The sequence below is a fragment of the Wolffia australiana genome, chromosome 9, assembly GCF_029677425.1.
Source record: "Wolffia australiana isolate 7733 chromosome 9, ASM2967742v1".
Classification (NCBI taxonomy): Eukaryota; Viridiplantae; Streptophyta; class Magnoliopsida; order Alismatales; family Araceae; genus Wolffia; species Wolffia australiana.
In genome coordinates this window covers 1,138,039-1,157,590 of record NC_135843.1, presented here as the reverse complement: position 1 = coordinate 1,157,590, position 19,552 = coordinate 1,138,039, and the positions used below count along the sequence as shown (strand labels likewise).

The window sequence follows — 19,552 nt, the reverse complement described above, 5'->3', positions numbered from 1 at the left end:
ACACCTTGCTCTCTCCGCAATGGTGTAGTTCATGCGATCTACAACGCGATTCTGCTGAGGGGTCTTCTTCACCGTAAAGTGACGCCGAATGCCATGCTCTGCGCAGAACTGATCAAATTCAGAATTCTTAAATTCCGTACCATTGTCAGTCCGCAAGACCTTGATCTTCCTCCCCGTTTGGTTCTCAACTCTTGCACACCAAGTCTTGAACTATGCGAAAACGTCCGACTTGTGCTTCAAGAAGTAAACCCAAACTTTCCTAGAAAAATCATCAACAAACGTTAGAAAATACCGAGCACCTCCACGGCTCATCACGTCAACGGGCCCCCAAACATCAGCATGGATGTAATCCATGACACCGCCAGTATCATGTTTTGCCGCCTTGAACGTCACCCGGCACTGTTTGCCCATGACACAGTACTTGCAAAAGTCCAATTTGCAAGACCTCAGGCCGGGCAGCAGACCTCGTGCATGTAGCTTCTGCATGCCGGCTTCACTCATGTGGCCCAAGCGCAAGTGCCACAAGAGTGTGTAGTCCGTCCTTGGCTCCCGTGGTGTAGCAACTGCAACTCCACCGATCACAGTGCTCCCTTCAAGCTTGTAAATGTTGGCTCGTAGACGTGCCCCTTCATCACAACGAGCGCTCCTTTACAAACTTTCAATACTCAGTCCGCGGCCTTGAATGTGCAGCCATTCGCCTCCAAGTACCCGAGCGAAATCAAACTTTGCCGTAGATCCGGCACGTGCCGCACATTACCCAGCATTCTGATTGCTCCATCGAACATCCGGATCATTACCGTTCCAACGCCAACAATCTTGCAAGGAGCATCGTTCCCCATAGAAACAACTCCTGAAGCACTTGCATAAGAGTGAAACCAGTCAGCGTGAGGGCATAAATGGTAGGAGCAGCCAGAATCCAAAATCCACGAGTCTACTAATTCATCAGCGGCGACCAAGGCAGAGTAGACGTCTCCGTCGCTACCCTCCTCAACCCTCGCGACATTAGCAGTGCTCGTCTCTGCAGCATCTGTCTTCCCATTCTTCAACTTTGGACAATCTCTCCGACGATGTCCTTTCTCGTGACACTTGTGGCATGTCACGCTCTTCAACCAATTGGTCTGAGACTTGGACCGATGGTTCTTCTGCCGTTCCACGTTCCTTCCCGTTCTTCGTGTAGAGTGCCTCGCCATGGGTATCTTCAGCTCCTTTCTTCCGCTGATAATACTCCATCAAGGTTGTAATAACCTCCTCAAGACCTGGCGCTTTGCTTCCATGCAACAAGGTCATCACGAGGTGATCGTACGACTCGGGAAGAGAAACCAGCAGAAATATCACTTTGTTCTCGTCAGAGAACACCTCCTCAATCTTCATCAGATCTGTAATCAACTGATTAAAACAATCAATGTGAACAGATAAACCAGCACCTTCAGCCATTCGTAGCCCGAACAATCTTCTCTTCAACGCCAACTTGCTCATCATCGACTTTGATGCAAAGCGCTTCGCCAACTTATCCCAAATCACCGCGGGATCCTTGTCGCCGAGAAAATGATAAAGAGCACTATCGGACAAGCATGATCGAATCGTGCTCGCGGCCTTCTACTGATACTTGTGCCAATCCGCTGCCGTAACATTATCAGGCTTCGGCCCGTCCAAGGTCAACGTCAAATCCTGCTGGATCAACAGATCGTACACCCGCTGCTGCCACAGGTTAAAGTTCGACGAGCTGTCTAGCTTCTCAACATCAAAGCGAGATGAAGACGACGTCATATCAAATCTGAGTAATAACCAATAGCTCTGATACCACTTGTTGTAACTCGTTGAAGAGAAACAACGACCCAAGACGCTACGGTGTAATGCGGAATCAACTCGGACGTGATAACAATGTCGGCATATAGAGACAGGAAACAAGAACCTCTTTACGTCATCGGCGTGACGTCAACGTGCAAGGCTCTTGGTGCAGGGGAACGACTTCTCGTATGGTGCTGCGGAGCAACTCCTCAAACTCCCAAGACAAGGGAGCGGCCACCAAGGAGTGATGAAGACAAACCAAAGGAGAGAGAGAGGAGAAGAGAGGAAGAGACAAGAAGAATAAACAGAAAACTCATATGCCTATTTCCTTTCAGAATAGATTTGCCCTCTATATATAGAGGGCCAATTACAGTTTCAGGGAATTTGAAAGGTCTGGAATATGAAAAGCCAAGAGCCTTTTCATATTCTTCAAAGAAGCCTCTTCATATTCCCACAAAGAGACAAGAGGAGGGGGGTTAAAACTTTTCAACTCCCCCTTCCTTTATTGGGGTTTGACTAGTCAAGCCCTCCCCCTTCACATTCCCGCAATGGGGGGGCTGACACACCCCAACACATCTCCCCCCACCTTGTTTTAATATATGTTTAGCATCTGGATTCGCCTTTTATTTTTTTATGTTTTTTTGGTGCGCCTTATCCGATCGTCTTAACCATTAGAGAAAACATACAGTAAAGCGAGACAAGTTCTGGTTGGGAACTCGCAATCTTATTTATGAAAAGCAATTGACTTCTCGCCGGGATGGCGGCTAATGGATCAGGACCACGTCGAAGGATTATAAAAATGGAATAGATCATACGTCCCATAGATCTTCAGTTAGAATATGCATTTTTTCACTTATTAGCCAAAATGATTGACTCTCGGCTGGTTTCGTATGAGAATTCCGTAGGGAATATCCACTCGTAAAGGTTCCCTTGTAAGTCAAAGGAATCTCAAAGGGTGGAATTTAGGGTCCTACAAAGTGTAAAATGAAAATTTTGTGCGATGTGCATGATGAGTATTTTGTTTATGCACCGAACGGAATGAAGCAGGGAAGATGAAAAACAGAATCCAAGTTAACGGAATATGGGAACGGAATATTTGTTATCAGTTTAAGTTGGAATTTGTGAGCGATGGGAGGCTCGCCCTGATCGATTTATCCGACTTAATAGTCAACGTCCCTGATGGTCGTTTTCACTTTGATTTATCCCCCGTCAGATTTTTTAGAATTTTCATCAAAATGTGCTTATCTTGTGAAGTTTAATCATTTAATTTATAACCGAAAAATAGAAGGCAATTCCAGATATATTATAATTCACAACTTGTTGTTGATTTGGAACTACTTAATCAATATTCTTCCACCGGACGGATGCGAATGGGTCAAAACCATTTAGAAGTGTAAATGATAACCCAAAATGCCCGTGCCTTAAGGTACCATCTCTCTCTATAGCACTTTCCCTTTGTCTATCTCTTTCGATGAACGCTACACAAAAATGAAAAATGGGGGTATGGGGAATGGCATTATGGATCTGCCTTCTAATATATTCCCAAGTAGTTATTAAAGTATAGTTGGAAGTAAACATTTGGAGGTTCAAGTAAACATTTGCAGCGCGTGAGAAGGCAAATTAAATTATATTCTTAAGTCATTATTGATGAGCCCTTTGTGTAGCGGAGAAGCCATCTCGACCCTTGAAGCCAATTTCAGCATTCCGTCTTATCCTAAGTATCACCACCTTTGACCCTTTTTAGTGATGAAGACCTAAACATTCCTCCGTCTTGGCACGTTAATACTTCATTGTTATCCCAATTAAGTTATCCCGGTCATTCTAACTTGCAGCGGAAAAGACAACACAAAGCCAAATCATGTGTCCTGGTTGCAACTTCTTGTATATATTACCAATATCATTCAGCCTCTGGACCCGGGCGGCTGCTAATTTGCAACGATAACTTCGAATTATTGACTTTTATATTTGTAAATTTTGCAAATGGAGGCTAGTTAATATTACCACCTATATTTTTTTCTGGTCTTTTATGGAGTACGGGCTATGTCCCTCTACCTGACGTCGTTTCGAAACAGAAGCGACGAAATGATCTAAGATCTTAAGCTTAATACGAAATAATAAAATTAAACCTGTTATAGTTCCTCAATGTCCTCTATCCGACAATTTATATGTTAAATAGACGCGGCTAAATGTACGCTCTATTTCTCAATTTCTTAGTTAATCTTTTCATATGAATCTCTATAGCTCTATCTTTCTTTTCGTGTATCGGTCCTGTCGGTGTGTCTATTTCTAACTAAATATAGTCTCACTTATCTACTTTTTCTTTATCGCTCTAGATTTCTCAGGTCTATCTTTGCCTCCACCTTTGTCTGTCTGACTGTTCTTATCACTGTCTATCTGTATGTCTGTACTGAACCATATAGTATATAGCCCCTCTATTTCCAATTTATTTTTTCTTTATCGCTATATTTCTATCTTTATCGCAATGTTTCAGCATCTTCAACTCCATCTCCATATCTCAATGTTTATCTCTGTCTATATAATCTCTCTGCCTTTAAATCTACACTTGGTTTTTATTTATCACTCTCTATCTCTCTTTTATCTATATGTATCTGGAAGTTTCTCTCTTTCTCTCACAGTGTTCTATATGAGTCTCTATCTCTATCTCTCTCCAGATATTTGTCTTTTAGTTTATCTCTCCCTATGGTTCTGTTGTCTCTCTGTATTTCTATCTCCATATCTCTCTCTTTAAATATCTCTATCTTCTAGTTTACATCTATTTATCTGTATGTTGTCTATCTGTATCTCTATCTCTGACGCTTTCTCTAGATATAGTTCTTTTGTTTTATCTCTCTCGATCTCTCTGCTGTCTATCTGTATCTCTAACCTTGTCTCTATGTATATGTGTCTTTTAGTTATATCTCTTTATCCTCTCTGTTGTGTGTAGTTATATCTCTGAACTTCAAACTCGCTCTCGGAGTCTACATGTTTATATCTGTATGCCTATATTTCTATCTTTATCTTCCTGGATGTATCTACCAATCTCCATCTCACTTGCCTACGTCTATCGCTTCGTATATAGCTCTCTTGTCTTCTATATTTCTTTCGTTATCTCTGTCGATCTGTATTTCTATCTCTTTCTCTCGTCATATAATGTTCTCCATCTCAATCTTACTTCTGTATCTCTATTCCCTTCTCAATCTACCTCGGTGTTTCTCATCTCGATATATAAACTTCTCTATCCCAATCTTACTCGTCTATCCATATCTCCTTCTCTGTCTATCTCGGTGTTTATCCTCTCTACCCTTTTCGTTACGTTTCTCTATCTCTCACTCTAGTTCTCTTCATCTCCATCTTTATCTCTGTCTATCTTTATTTCTGTAGAGAATCCTCTCTACAGATCTTTCTCTCTGTCTACCTCGGTGTTTCTCCTCTCGGTATATAAATTTCTCTATCTCAATCTTACTCGTCTATCTATATCTCCTTCTCCGTCTATCTCGGTCTTTCTCCTCTCTACCCTTTTCGCTACGTTTCTCTATCTCTTATTCTAGTTCTCTTCATCTCTATCTTTATCTCTGACTATCTTTATTTCTGCCGTGAATCCTCTCTACAATTCTTTCTCTCTAACTAATCTGTGTATCACCATCTCAAACTCGCCTCTCTCTCTCTCTCTAGGACGGTCTTTTGTGATTATCTGAGGTCTGCTCCGGGTTAAGAAATGCAGAATGGAAGAAATATACCACACCAAGGACGTCAGGGGTGGACGAATTGGAGGACACATAAGTAAATTAGAAGACATATCATAATTTATTTAGTCAATAAACGCAGGCATGCAAATCACAGAGCCTCTGCACAGCCTTTAATGTGGGGAAACTTAGAAAACGCGTCCTTAACTGAGCTTATTCCTCCAACAAACGCATCAACGAAAATGCGTCCGTCATTCAGCGTGTTCATTTACAGCAGAGGAAGCACTGTGGCAGGCCATTGACTGCTTCCCAGCGGCAACATTTGGCGCAGCACGTTGCCCGAGGAGGTGCAAAGTTCTGTTGGCAGCAAGCGGTGCATTTTGTAATCACTACCCGGCAGCAGTAAAGACATTGTCTGCCTGTCAGGGGCCATTGCTTCACGCACACCGCTAAACAAAAGGTTGGAAAATTTTGGGTCAGAAGAAAAGAGAAGGGATGAGCTTAAAGACATTAAAAGTGCCGAAAAAACAAAATCGACGTGCAAGTTACTGTCTTTATTGTATTTTTATTATCACTATACGCGGAAATCGAAGCACCTGCCGCCCCTTCGGCAACCGTAGAGAACGTCACCAGCATTGCAACAAACAGCGCCACAGTCATGCCCATGACCTTGGGATTCATCTCTCTCTCTCTCTCTCTCTCTCTCTCTCTCTCTCTCTCTCTCTCTCTCTCTCTCTCTCTCTCTCTCTCTCTCTCTCTCTCTCTCTCTCTCTCTTTCTCTCTCTCTCTGTCTCTGTTCTCTCTGTGAATGAACGAACGGAGGGGGAGATTGAGGAATTTATAGAAAAATTATCCGGGTCGAATACAGCAACAACGAAGTGGGAAGTGGCATAAGAATACATTATTAATGAGCCCTTAGCTTGGCTGAGAAGCCATATCTCCCCTTGACGCGAATTATATTATATGGGAATCCTATCTGTAGATAAGTATCACCGCATTGGATCCATCTAGAGATTAAGACCTCACATGCCTTGCTCTTCTCAGATTAATATTTTCTTGTCATCTTAATATATTTTATAATGATTGACTATTAAACTAATTTGTCAAAAAAAAAAAAAAGACGAAGACTAATCACGTATCATGGGTGCAACATTTATAAATTTTGGAATACCATCCAGCCTCTGACCCAGAAAGGCTTCTATGATCTGACCATATGAAAAAAAAAATGAAATATGCTAAATAGTTTTCCATTGCTCTAGGTATTACAAATCGAGCGTAAATGCATTTACAAATCTCTCCTTGATGTTGATTATATTACTATTAAATTAGAATGCATCGAAGTTTCGTTCACCAGCCCCTTCTACATCCGAGGTGAGAGAAATGAATAGGCCCAAAATCAGTACCAACACCACCCCCTTGCCTTCGGAATTTATCTCAGCTCTTCCTCTCTTTGTCTCCCTCTATATTGCTCTTCCTCTCTCTACAACGTTAACGAATACTCTAATCAGGGTTATATTTTACACTACATTTCGCCGGGAGACTTCAACATCAGCACGGCGGCTAAGACTTAATACAGCTCAGGGATAACAAGAAAGTGGAGTCAGAACACAATAATATGTTAGCACTTTGACTCCTCAACAACCCATTCGGAGAGAAGCAGGCAATATCTAGATGCTAGTCTAATGCCAGCCCAAAAGCTAAAAAGCAATTAAAATTCATAATCCCTGTTAGGTGTATAACGAATTAATACAGATATATCGTTTATATTCTATGATCCGGAAGTGTTCCGGCCCCCTTGTTTTAATGCATGTTTGGCATCTGGGTGCGCCTTATCCTATTGTATTAAACAATAGAGATAGCATCATCTAAAGCCAGACAAGTTCTGGTTGGGAACTCGCAATCTAACAAATGGAAAAGATTTGACTTGTCGCGCGGGGATGGCGGCTAATGGAGCAGGACAACGTCGAAGGATTATAAAAAGAGAATAGATAATGCCGCTCCTAGATCTTCAATTAGATTATGCATTTTTCTACTTATTAACGAAAAAGATTCCCTCTAGGATGGATTCGTATGAGAATTCCGAATGAATGGCAGATCCAAATATTTTATAATTCATAAGATATTGTTGTGTTGGAGATACTTGATCAATATTCGTCACCAGGATGTTAATGGGCCAAAAGAATCGGACCTTGCTCGAGAAAGAGATTAGTAGAAGGAGATGAGAAGAGAGAGTTGAGACGAGAGAGAGAAGAGAGAGAGAGAGACACGCACACACACGGGAAAAATTTATTATCAACATAGGTTCTTATTTATATAGGCTGTAGTTATAACATATATAGTTATTCTGTTTGAATCATAGTTGTTATAACTACTATAACGGCTATGGTTCGAATGTTCTTGGCTGTTCATTCTGTTTAAATCATAGCCATTATAATGAGCATAACGGCTATGACTCGATCTAATCCTGACCGTTATATGTTTCTTATTTCCTCTACTTTCTGATGAGTTTAGGGGTACATGTTTCATTACTATTTGCTTATCTTTATTAATATTCCAACTGGTCCACTAACGAGTTTCCTTCATGACTCCGTACTTCCTCTTTACCCCCGTCAAGCGCAACGGCCTCTCTAGGACGTTAAGCTTGGATCTTTGTTGTAGGTGTCCTTTTTGAAGTGGCTTCGTCATAGCATTTGTCAGCTGTTCTTTCCATTTGATAAACTTTACATGAATATAGTTGGAAGCAACCTGTTCACGTACAAAATGAAAATATATTTCTATATGTTTAGTTCTCGTATAAATACTGGATTTGCGGCCAAATAAGTTGCATAAATGTTATAGTACCATAAAATTGGACTATGTTTGTGCTGAATTTGAATTTCTTTGTGAAGGGATCACTACCCAAAGAATTTCAGCAGTACAATTTGCAAATGTCTTATACTTAGCTTCTGTAGTTGACCGTGCAACTGTTTGCTGTTTCTTAGAACTCCAAGAAATAATATTCTTACCAATATATGGAATCAAAACATTAGTTCATCATCTATCTAATTTATTTCCTGCCCAATCAGCATCACTAAAAGCATTGAAAGTTAAACTTGAATCAATGTGAATTAGTAGTCCATGAAACACAGTCCCCTTTAAAATATCCAAGCAAATTCTTAAGAAATTGCCAATCACTAACTGTTGGTGAGTGCATTTTCTGACATGCTTTGTTGACTGCAACTGCAATATCTGGACATGTTATAGTAAGACACTGCAAGGCACCATTTTTTTGTCTATAAATAGTCCCATCAGTAAGTGGAGTATCTAATTCAACAGAATCTGAACAGATGCAGGGAGTAGATATGGGTTTACATTTGTCCATATTTGTCCTTACAAGAATGGATACAGTGCATTTTGATTGAGTTAAAAAATATCCATTTCCATGTTTTAAAATTTGATACCTAACAAATAATGAGCAGGTCCCAGATCTTTAATTGCAAAATCAGAATGTAACTGATTAACAAGATTAAATATCATCTACACATATTAAAAAGAAGATTAGAATAAATATTAGAAAATGATCAAGTGTCTATTTACGAGCCAACAAAGCCAAGTTTCAGTAATTTAGAAGAAAGCTTAGTAAACCATGAGGGTGGATATTGTTTTAAACCATGTATAGATTTATTTAAATGACAAACATGTTCATGAAATAATTTATTATTAAATCCTTGTGGTCTTTCCATGAAAACTATTTCATGTAAATCACCATGAAGGAAAGCATTAGATACATCTAATTGATGTATTTTCCAATTTTTAGTGACTGCGAAAGATAGCATTAATTGAATTGTAGTATGTTTAATAACTGGGCTAAATGTCTCATTAAAATCAAAACCCTCCTTTAATTTCTAAACCCATTTCCACTCAATTATATGTAGATTTGGAACATGAGGAACATGAGTCCAAGAAATGTTTTTGTGGATTTAGATCCAAGCATTAAATCCAGACATCATAGCCTGCATCCAGTTTATATTTGTGTATGCAGTGGTAAACGAAGTATGTTCAGAAATATTTTTTATGTTGACATCTAAGGACAATGGTATTAGATATTTAATATAACACAGAAATAGTTCTTCTGGAATGTGATCTTCGTCATTATGTTTGTATAGATCACTAAGTTTTCTCATTTTCAATTTAATATTCAGTCCAGGAAATTGACCAAAAGTCAAAATATTATCAAAATATCTTTTAGTAAGAATATCCATATAATCTTTTTTTGTGTTATCAACTGAATAGGTCTTAATGTGTGAAGTTCATCCGTTGATTTGGGGGACAGTTGATCTGTGATATGATCCGCTGACGAGTTCGAATACATTTGATCAGTTGTTAACTGGAGGCTTCAACGTCTTGTTGAGGTCATCAGTTGATTTAAAATGCATTTGATCATTGATATGATCAGATGCCAAGTGTGAAACTGAAGAAAATTTTGAAAGATCAGAGTTGATAGATATATTCGTAGAAGATGGGTCATAAAAAACAATTTCGGGGAAAGAACTGAAAATTCCGTGTGAATAGTTATTTTGAAATTTCTTAACTGGAAATGATTCTTCATAAAAGACAACATGACGAGATATATAAAGCTCACCTGTCTGGAGTGACAGACACTGATATCCACTGTGCATTAAGCTCAGGCATAATTATACTTTTTTTTTTCTAAATAAGAATTGAGCTATTGAAATTCCTCTCCCCAATCAGATTGTATATATTTAATTCTGTAACTTAGTCGGTTTTCTACCCAATTTTGAAATTCAATGAAAACGGAAAGAAGTTCGCTCTTTCTTTTAGAGGGTAAATCCACGTATATCACTAAATCATAAATAAAAACAACATAAAAGGAAAAACCAAATCATGACATAGCCGGAGAGGGGCCCCATAGATCAGAATGAATAACTTCTAAGAATTTCTTTGAAATATGGTAAGTAGATGAAACAGGCAGTTTGGGAGATGTTGCCAAATTCCCTGGTTTACATATGAAATTTGTATTGTTTTGAAAAATAGTATGACCAAATTTATTTAAAATTGAATTCAAGATTTGAATTGAGGATGCCCAATATGTGAGTGCCCAGTCTTTGAAGACACCTTTTTTTCCAACAAGAGCAGATTTTGTAATACTTTGATTTCCAAGATTATAAAGCCCATTCTTAACTGTCTTTAAGTTGAACTTATGAGTTGCTTTATCCTTCACAAGACAATAAAAATCATGAAATTGAATAAAAATTTTATTATCTTTAGTACACTTATAAACAGGGAATAGATTATTTGTATTTTCAGGAACGTGGGGAATATCCTTTAGATGTCATTTTTGAAGAACCAGTTGATAAAATTCAAACCGTTACCGTTATGTATTTGTAGTTGATCCTTCTGTGGACAAGGTTTTGGTTGAGCTAGAAAATCCTGATCTACTGTAACATGATGTGTTACCACACTATCAGGGTACCATTCTTTATTTTTTGTTATGAATGCTTGTGCATTTATTCAGTGAATTTTGACTCCAAGTTCTTGAGTTATGGTAAATTTTTTGCAAGTCAGAACATTTCCTCTCTCTATGCCCAAATTAGAAACATAGCTGACACCTGGGTTGAAAGCTTTGATTCCTTCCTCTTCCTCGTCCTCTACTTGGGAAAGTGTATCTATTTGAACCAAAAATTTTCTTTTGGTTGTTCAATCCTTGAAGACTTTTCTGAGTCTGTAGATTGTTAGCCATTGGTGGAAAAGATTTTTTTCATATTTTTGTTCAAAAACAAGAAAAGCATCATGTGATTTTAGATGAGCTACAGTCTCATCAAATTTCAAATGAGAGATTATCATTAATGCTTACCACAAACTGAGAATACTTAGATCTCATAGCTCTAAAAAATTTGATAAGTGACTGATGATTATCCCAGAGGATGACCCATTTGCTCTAGTGATTCAACCACCTCTTTACAATGCTTTATGTAATCATCAACAGATTGTGTACCTTTCTTCATGTTATAAAATTGATGTTGAAAATCCATGATACACGCTTGATTCCAGCCAACAAAGGTATTCTCTAGACTTTCCCATGATTCACGTGAGGATATTACTTTCCATATCTATGGACGAACAGTTTCAGAAATTGTTCGATGACGAAATCCCATAACTTGTTAATATCTTCTCCACCATTTCTTAAATTATGGATTTTCAAGCATGTTTCCTTGAGCATCTGGAATCAAAATTTGAGGGGAAATTCATTCTATAAACTTCATTAAATCATACGCGTGTAATACCGGGACCATGAAGCTTTTCAACATCTGATAATTCTCGCTATTCAACCTTGGGTTAATCATAATTCCAGGAGTAATTCCACCTTGGACTTGTCCAATAGTTGCTTCGCCAAATTCGCCTGTGGACACCATGAGAATAATCGTCTCAGAGCTTTCTTCAGCCATCTTAATCACTGTCTTGGCTATGATACCATGTAAGATTCGGACCTTGCTAGAGAGAGATATTGGTTGAAGGAGATGAGAAGAGAGTTAAGAAAATAGAGAGAAGAGAGAGACACACACAAACAGGAAGCATATTAAATCCCTTATTTCCTCGAAAAAATTAATCTCAACATTGGTTCATATTTATATAGGTTGTTGTTATGACATAGCTATTTCGATCTCAATATAATTAATCTCAATATAGTTATTCTGATTGAATCATAGCCGTTATAATTAGTATAATGGATTTGGTTCAAACGATCTTGGTCATTCACTCTGTTAAAATCATAGCCATTATAATGAGTATAATGGCTATGACTGGATCTAATCCTGACCATCAAATCCTCTCTATCATTAACTCTATCTATATTGAATCCTAATCTATGTTAAAACATATATGTTTCTGATCTCATCTAACTTCTAATGAGCATAAGGATACGTGTTTCATTGCAATTAGCTAATCTTTATTAATGTTACTATTGGTACACTGGCGAGTTTCCTTCGTGACTCCGTGTTTCATCTTCATTGGCTTTGTGGTTTATCTCTCTCTCTCTCTCTATCTATCTATATCTCTCTCTATCTCTGTCCCTCTCTGTAATGAACGAGTGGTGGGGGAGATTTAAAAATTTATAAAAATGTTTTCTTGATCTAGTATACAGCAACACCCATGTGGGAGGACATTTCATAAGTGGCATAAGAATCCATTACTGATGGGCCCTTGTCATGGCTGAGGAGCCATATTGCCCTTTGACGATAATTAGATTATATGGGAACCCTGTCTATACATAAGTATCACCGCTTTGGATTCTTTTAGTGATTAAGACCTCACATGCCTTCCTCTTGTCAACATAGTATTTTATTGTCATCTTGATATGTTTTATAACGATTGACCTATAAGCCTTTGATATCTCTAAATAACTTAGTATACCTTCAGTACTAGAGGGATCGAATTTCTTCAAATCATGTTGAATACATTTAGCATGTAGCATTTATATCCAAATGGGTTAAGTACATTAATGTTGGCTTTTTCTCTTTTTATTTCATGTGGAGTATTCCCCGTGTTTTTCTTAATTAAATCCAAATTTTGACATTCAAGTATTTTTTATTCTTAGAATGAGCTAAAGAATATACCCAAGTATATCGAAAATAGTTGTCCACTATTGAAACACCTAGTTTGCTTTTATGACAAGTCGAGCAAGTCTTTTCCAAGACTTTCAAGCTACTATGTAAATATCTTATTATTTTATTCATTATAAACTCTCCTAGTTGATGGTAACTGATTAACCTAAGACGCATCATCAAATCATACATATTTTAGAGACATTTCTTGCACCATTTAATTTATCTGACCTTCGTTTTGGTATCAATTCTCATTTCATGGATTTATTTTTGCATTTAATTAAACAACACTTTTTATAAAATCCCTACATAAATTTCATGACCACAAATTCCAATTCAGAATATGGTTCCAGATTATTACCATTGATGGACTTAATTGTTTTTCACAAGTTGGATATGATACGTTTTGAGTGGTAAAAAATTATAAAAATAAAATAAGAATAAGGGGTTTGTTAGAGTATCCAAGCGCCAGAAGCAAAGCACGCAACCCATCTATGGGCAGGAGGGTGCAGGAGCAGTTAATCCTGGCCGCAGCCGATGAGCGCTGAGCGCAAGCACTAGTGCCTCATTCCCAAGAACAAGGAGGATCAATAGTGTTGCCAAAATCGCAAGGAGCCCACATAGGCCCAATCTAGTCAAGCTTGCGCAGGCGTGCAGAAGTAGTAGTTATTTATTTAATATTAATGTGCACTGAATGCCCATGGATAACCCTAAGGCTTGTCTACGCCTTCCATGACTCTTGGAGATCATCCAAAAGCCTTAAATGAGTTATAGAACCCCTAACTAATCATCTTTTATCACAGTAAATAGGGAAACAATGGAGAGTCTTTCAGGCACTTCTCTGCACACCCCAGATCTTGACAGCCTCAAAAGAGCATCGAAGTTTCAGAAATGCACCAAAGAGGTTCAGGATGGAATGGATCTGTCCTAGCACTATGACAAGAGAATGGGAACTTGTACCCAGACTTTAGAGAGTGGTGATTGGCATCCCCACCTCCTACTCTTCAAATCAGGGCAGATTCGATAAGTCTTTGAGTCAATCTAGATGATCATTGGCTGATGATATTCTACGTTTTCAACAATTTTGAGTCAACTTGGAGTTTGATTGAATTTCATAGGAATTCATTACCGTGGCCTCTTTGAGGCTTTTTTCACAAACAGCTATCATGCACCAAACATGTCCCCAAATTTATCCTTTTTCTTTGGCTTATACTTTAAAAAAAAAATTTTAATTTATCGGAGGTGTAGCATATAATTTAAAGTCTTCCTCAACCATAGACTATTATAAGGGCTAACACATTAGTTATTCCTAGTCTTCCTATTGTCTTCTATCACTATCTCCCTCCCTGTCACCAATGATTGTTTTATTCCTCATCCTCATGGATGATGACTGTTTAAATGTATTGTAAGATATACATTATTGTCTATGTTTGACAACTTTACTAATCTAATCTTTTCAAGAAATTCCTCGTGCATCTGTACCCTGTTCTTGTATATTTTCAGCCATAATAGTATATATATATCTGTACAATGGGTGTGATATGGAGTGGAATGGCTGTGAGGTTGTTTACACAAGTCGCACTATACCCTGATTGAATTCCAACATAAGTCAGCAATGATCCTCATCGTACCTTTCTCTGGGTAAAACTTTTAATACACATGAATTAGAGCCAAACTCTAATCAGAGGCAACATCTGATCAAATTAGGACTCTAACAATTTACGAAGTATAATTACAGTCTGTCTCATCAAATTTTTACATTTTTAGGGTAGGAGTACTGACATAGTTTTATTTTAATAAGAGGTTGAATCTATAAATTTCAGTTCCCATCTTCCTCCTGATGTCTTGTCTTACTTGAATACTTACATGTCCTCTTAAAGTAATCTTAGAATTGTACTTTTTTGAACACATGCTTAAAGATTTTGCTCTTTGTATTATCATTTAATCATATTTTGTTAATTCAAATGATCCATTGATGATATTTAACATAAAAATCACACATTCATAAAAAAAATAGTTCTGCATATGAACTGTAAATAAAATGAGTAATAGATATGTACATGTTTATTCACATTAAATTGGTTAGATATGCATGTTATCAACCCAAGCTAATGAAATCCATTCTGATAACTTTTGTGAAAATTTAAGTATTTTATGAATTTCCTAAATGTGATATTATGAAATAAAATAATGGTTTGAGTCATCATTTCAGTTTTCTGAATTTTTATATAGTGTTTTTGAAAAACTTTTATGGGGTTTATATGTATTTTTTATTTACTATATTACATTTTATGTTTTATTTTTCTGCGCCTAATGCCATTGTTTGATTCCTCAAACAGATACCAACAAATGTTTTTGATCATTCTTGAAAACATAGAAGTTAGAAGGCTAATCTGCATGAGACAGATGCTCTCCAGCTGTAAAAAGGGATTTAAGGTTAGTCTCTAGCCTTACATTGAGTATCATTTAATGGTTTCACTTAGGTAGAACATATCATTTCATTATCATTATCATCAATTATTCCAAGATACACTATGAATCATCTATGCCATCATGATCTTGTCACATTTTTTCTTCATATTCACCAAATTTCTCGCTCATTCCCTATATCTACAACTTTCATCTCTAGACCATACTCCATCATCCTCATCACTTCTCATCTTCAAATCCTCTTATCCTATAATACATCCTAATTTAAGTATTAAACTCTAATAGATATATTTATTGTTATCCTTTCCCTTCATTCATCATCTTTTCACATTATTATCACCCCAGGTTTTGTTTTACACTACTCTCTAATCTTCACTCGCTTGGCTCACGTTCCACTATCTGCCACTCATGATAATTTTAATATTTTTTTATAAATTTACTGTTATACCCGTCACATTTCACCGTCTTCAGCTTATCACTACCCCATGTCTTATGCACATTCCTTCTCATCTACTCAAAATATTAACATCGAGACAGTCTCGTGAGACCCATTCGCCATAGATAGGACCTGTACTCAACAACTATCTTGTAAACCACTATATTGGTTTCTAAATTGCATTGTTTCAACTCAAAAACACTACAACATAATTTGGCCTTACCTTTGAGTTTATCACCACCCTATATAATATATATATATGGCATCAATAACAAACACCATTGTGGTTTAATGTGTGAATTCTAAAACACATTTGTTAAAAATCACAGTGGATATATATTTGGAAAAAAAATTGTAGTCCAGTTTTTTTAAAACAAATAAATCTTAATGTGTCGGGCATACTGTCCTAGAAGACATGGAGCAGTAAGGTTTCATATGTTTTTATGGATGCAACAGGTGATATTAAGGGTGTGGGATCTTTAGACCAATTCATGTTACTTGACACAACAAGGGATATGGAAACAGAATCTTTGTTTCTAGATGCAGGTTATCTCTCAGTTTACCTGATTTAGCTGATTCATACGCATTGTAGGGTGGTCCTATTAAAACTCCGGACACAAAACTTCTTGTTAGGCAGTAAAACACACAAATAACTTAAATGCCTTGCCCTCACCTAATCTTGTTACACATAAATTTAAAGAGCGGCATCCCATCTATTTGTGTGGATCACAGATAAATTGTTCCACTAGTCAATTTATAGTGAAACTTTTTTATCAATGAGAGGCTCATCCTGATTTATCAATCAGACTTAATAGTCAACTTCTACATAGGTGTGCCACATCATTAATGCTCATTTTCACTTTGATCTATCTCTCGTTAGATATTTGATCATTTTCTTCAAAATGTGTTTATTTAGTGAGATTAAGTCATTAACTTTAAAAAACAGAAGAAGAAGGCAAATACAGGTATACTATAATTCACAACATATTGTTGAGCTGAAGATACTTGATCAATATTCTTCAACAGGATAGATGCTAATGGGTCAAAACAACTTAGAAACGTAAATGGTAACCCAAAATGCCCATGCCTTAAGGAATCATCTCTCTCTATTGTTCTCTCTTTCCTTTTGTCTCTTTCATTGAACGCTACCCACGAATGGTAACTGGGGAAGTGGGGATGACACTATGGATATGCCTTCTGGTATATTCCTAAATCGTTTTTAAGATACAGTCCTAATTAATATTTTGTAGGTTAAAGTTAGCATTTGCAGCGTGTCTCAATGGGAAGGCATATTAAAGTATATTCTTATGTGATGATTGATGTATTGATGAGTGCCAACTCGGTCGTCAGCACGAGCTTGCAACATCCAGACCAATATGGACCTTGCTAGATTAGTTAGTAAAAATGCCACGTACCACGCAAATGCTAAGAGAAATAGACAGCTAAGATCAAATCTAGGACTTTAGATAGTTAAGATCTAAACTATGTGGCTAGGATCAAACCATATAATAGGAGACATTCCTGTTATGTAATAGCCATTATAGCGGTAACAACCGTTATGATTAAAATGTGAAACATTATATTTTTGGTATCATTTCATATCATAAATTCCAACTAATCTTATTGTAACGGCATGGATGAATACAATTATCTAATTCAAGCTGCTTTAGTATCTCGTCTCTCCTTTTCTTTTTTCTTCGTCTTTCTTCTTCTTTGTCCTTCTTCTTATTTCTCTCTCTCTCTATTGTTTTATCTGAGTTCAAGATTCTCAACATGGTATCAGCGCCAAGTCAGATTGCATTGATGGCAGAAGAAAGTCTCACCTCAGCTGACTCCGGCATGGCGTGTTCAACCATGCGTCAAGAAGCATGGTGATAAGCGGGGGCTCTACAGATAGCAATCCCACCAGGATTGACAATTTGGTTCGATTTCACATAGACAATTACCAAATGTAGGGGAATGTCATCCTGCCTCTCCTACATAGGTATGGTTTAATTAGATTCATAGAAGGAATACCACCTACTTGATTGATTTAGATCAACACAGCGATTCAATTGGCAATCCTAAATTCAAAAATTGGTGGAGAACTGACGGACAAATCCTTGGGTCTGTCAACTCTAGGACTACGGATATTGCCTGGATATTATTCACACCCATGTAAGTCATCGCTAAGCTTTTGGAGATTTCTCTACAATGAGTTCGCTTTAGTACAATTATCTCACTTAAGATCAAATCCAATCTAATCTTTTTAATTTTTTTCCTACCCCACGGAATATTTAGTAGGATCATAGTGTATATCATTCAACCACAGGGCTTAAATCTCATCAATGTTAAACCTTAATTTTTTTCATCCCAACGTAATCGAATAATGAATACAATTTCAGCTGAATGAACCATGGAAAAGCATTTTAAAACTCAATTATCATAATTATCACTTAGATACTCAATCTCTCTTTATCAATGTATTATTATATTAAGAAACTGAAAACGTTTTTTGAACTGACACATGGAAATTAAAAACGTAAACATGCATCCAGGCACGTCCTTATTAAATAAGTAAACATGCATGTTAGAATATCTCCACAACTTGAACTTATTTCTTCATCAAACATAGCCTTGAGAGTCCCTAAGAGCAGCAGTAAATGCAGATTTGACCCAGTAGCAAAGAGATCCAATCAATGGGGGATAACCATGAGTCAACAATGAGCTCAACAACTTTTAGGGCTACGCAGCACAGTCTTGGTGCAGCAACCTGCACATAGTTGCCTGCTGATCCAACAGCAAGTATTACAAAGCTTGCCTGTTGTATCCTTCACACAAACTACAAAATCATTCAACAGTAAGAAAAAGAGAAAATCAGTGATTCATGTGTATGAGTGAGTATTTGTTCACCTGCCCCCTCTACAACCAAGCTGAGAATAATTAAGAGGCCCAAAATCAGTACCAAGACCACGCCCTTGCCTTTGGTATTCATCTCAGCTCTCCCTATATTTCTCTGACAGTGGTACACCATTTGAATCCTGGACCACGCCTACAATTCAATCACAGCCGTCAGCCCAAACTGAGGCCCATCGAATGTCCAGGGACAGTTCGGTCCAACACCACCCCTGGCCATCGACGAGGCTGGCCAAATGGCAGTTATTAGCCAGCGGAGGCAACAGCCAAGCCATCCTACAGCCTGGGAGGTCCATCTTGAGCAATTTATAGGAACCCTAAGGCTCCGATTTCAGGTATCTTTTGAACATAGGTCCATAGGAACAGGTCGGGTTTGACAGTCCCGGTCCGGTCCGTACTTTTAGCAAGGACTTAAAGCTTACCTTAGGATTGGTATTGTTCCGGTCCGGTCTTGTCCTGTCCTCGTTCGGTCCCGGTCCAGTCATGTTAACTAGTCAAAGTCCAACAACAAAAAGTCAGGATAAAAAAATGGTAGGGACTTCTCATCAAAAGGAAAGTTAGTTTCAAAGTTACTTATGAAGCCCATCTTGAAAAATGAAAAGAAGAATAAAATGAAAATAGAAGAAGAAAAGAAGGTTGAAAGAAGAATAATTGAAAAATAAAAGAAAAATTAAAGAAGAAAACAGGAATATCAAAAGGAAGAAGGTAAAGAAACATAA

At 37.5% G+C, this 19,552-nt stretch overlaps 1 long non-coding RNA gene across 1 annotated transcript; it reads right to left on the bottom strand.

The window, feature by feature from the left end:
• Window positions 1-5,569: 5,569 nt before the first annotated feature.
• LOC144707872 (uncharacterized) lies at window positions 5,570-7,143 on the bottom strand. Its single transcript, XR_013582567.1, has 2 exons — window positions 6,068-7,143; window positions 5,570-5,920 (listed from the first exon to the last, which is right to left on the bottom strand). It is a non-coding gene; the product is annotated as an uncharacterized LOC144707872 (long non-coding RNA).
• Between the last annotated feature and the right edge of the window lie 12,409 nt (window positions 7,144-19,552).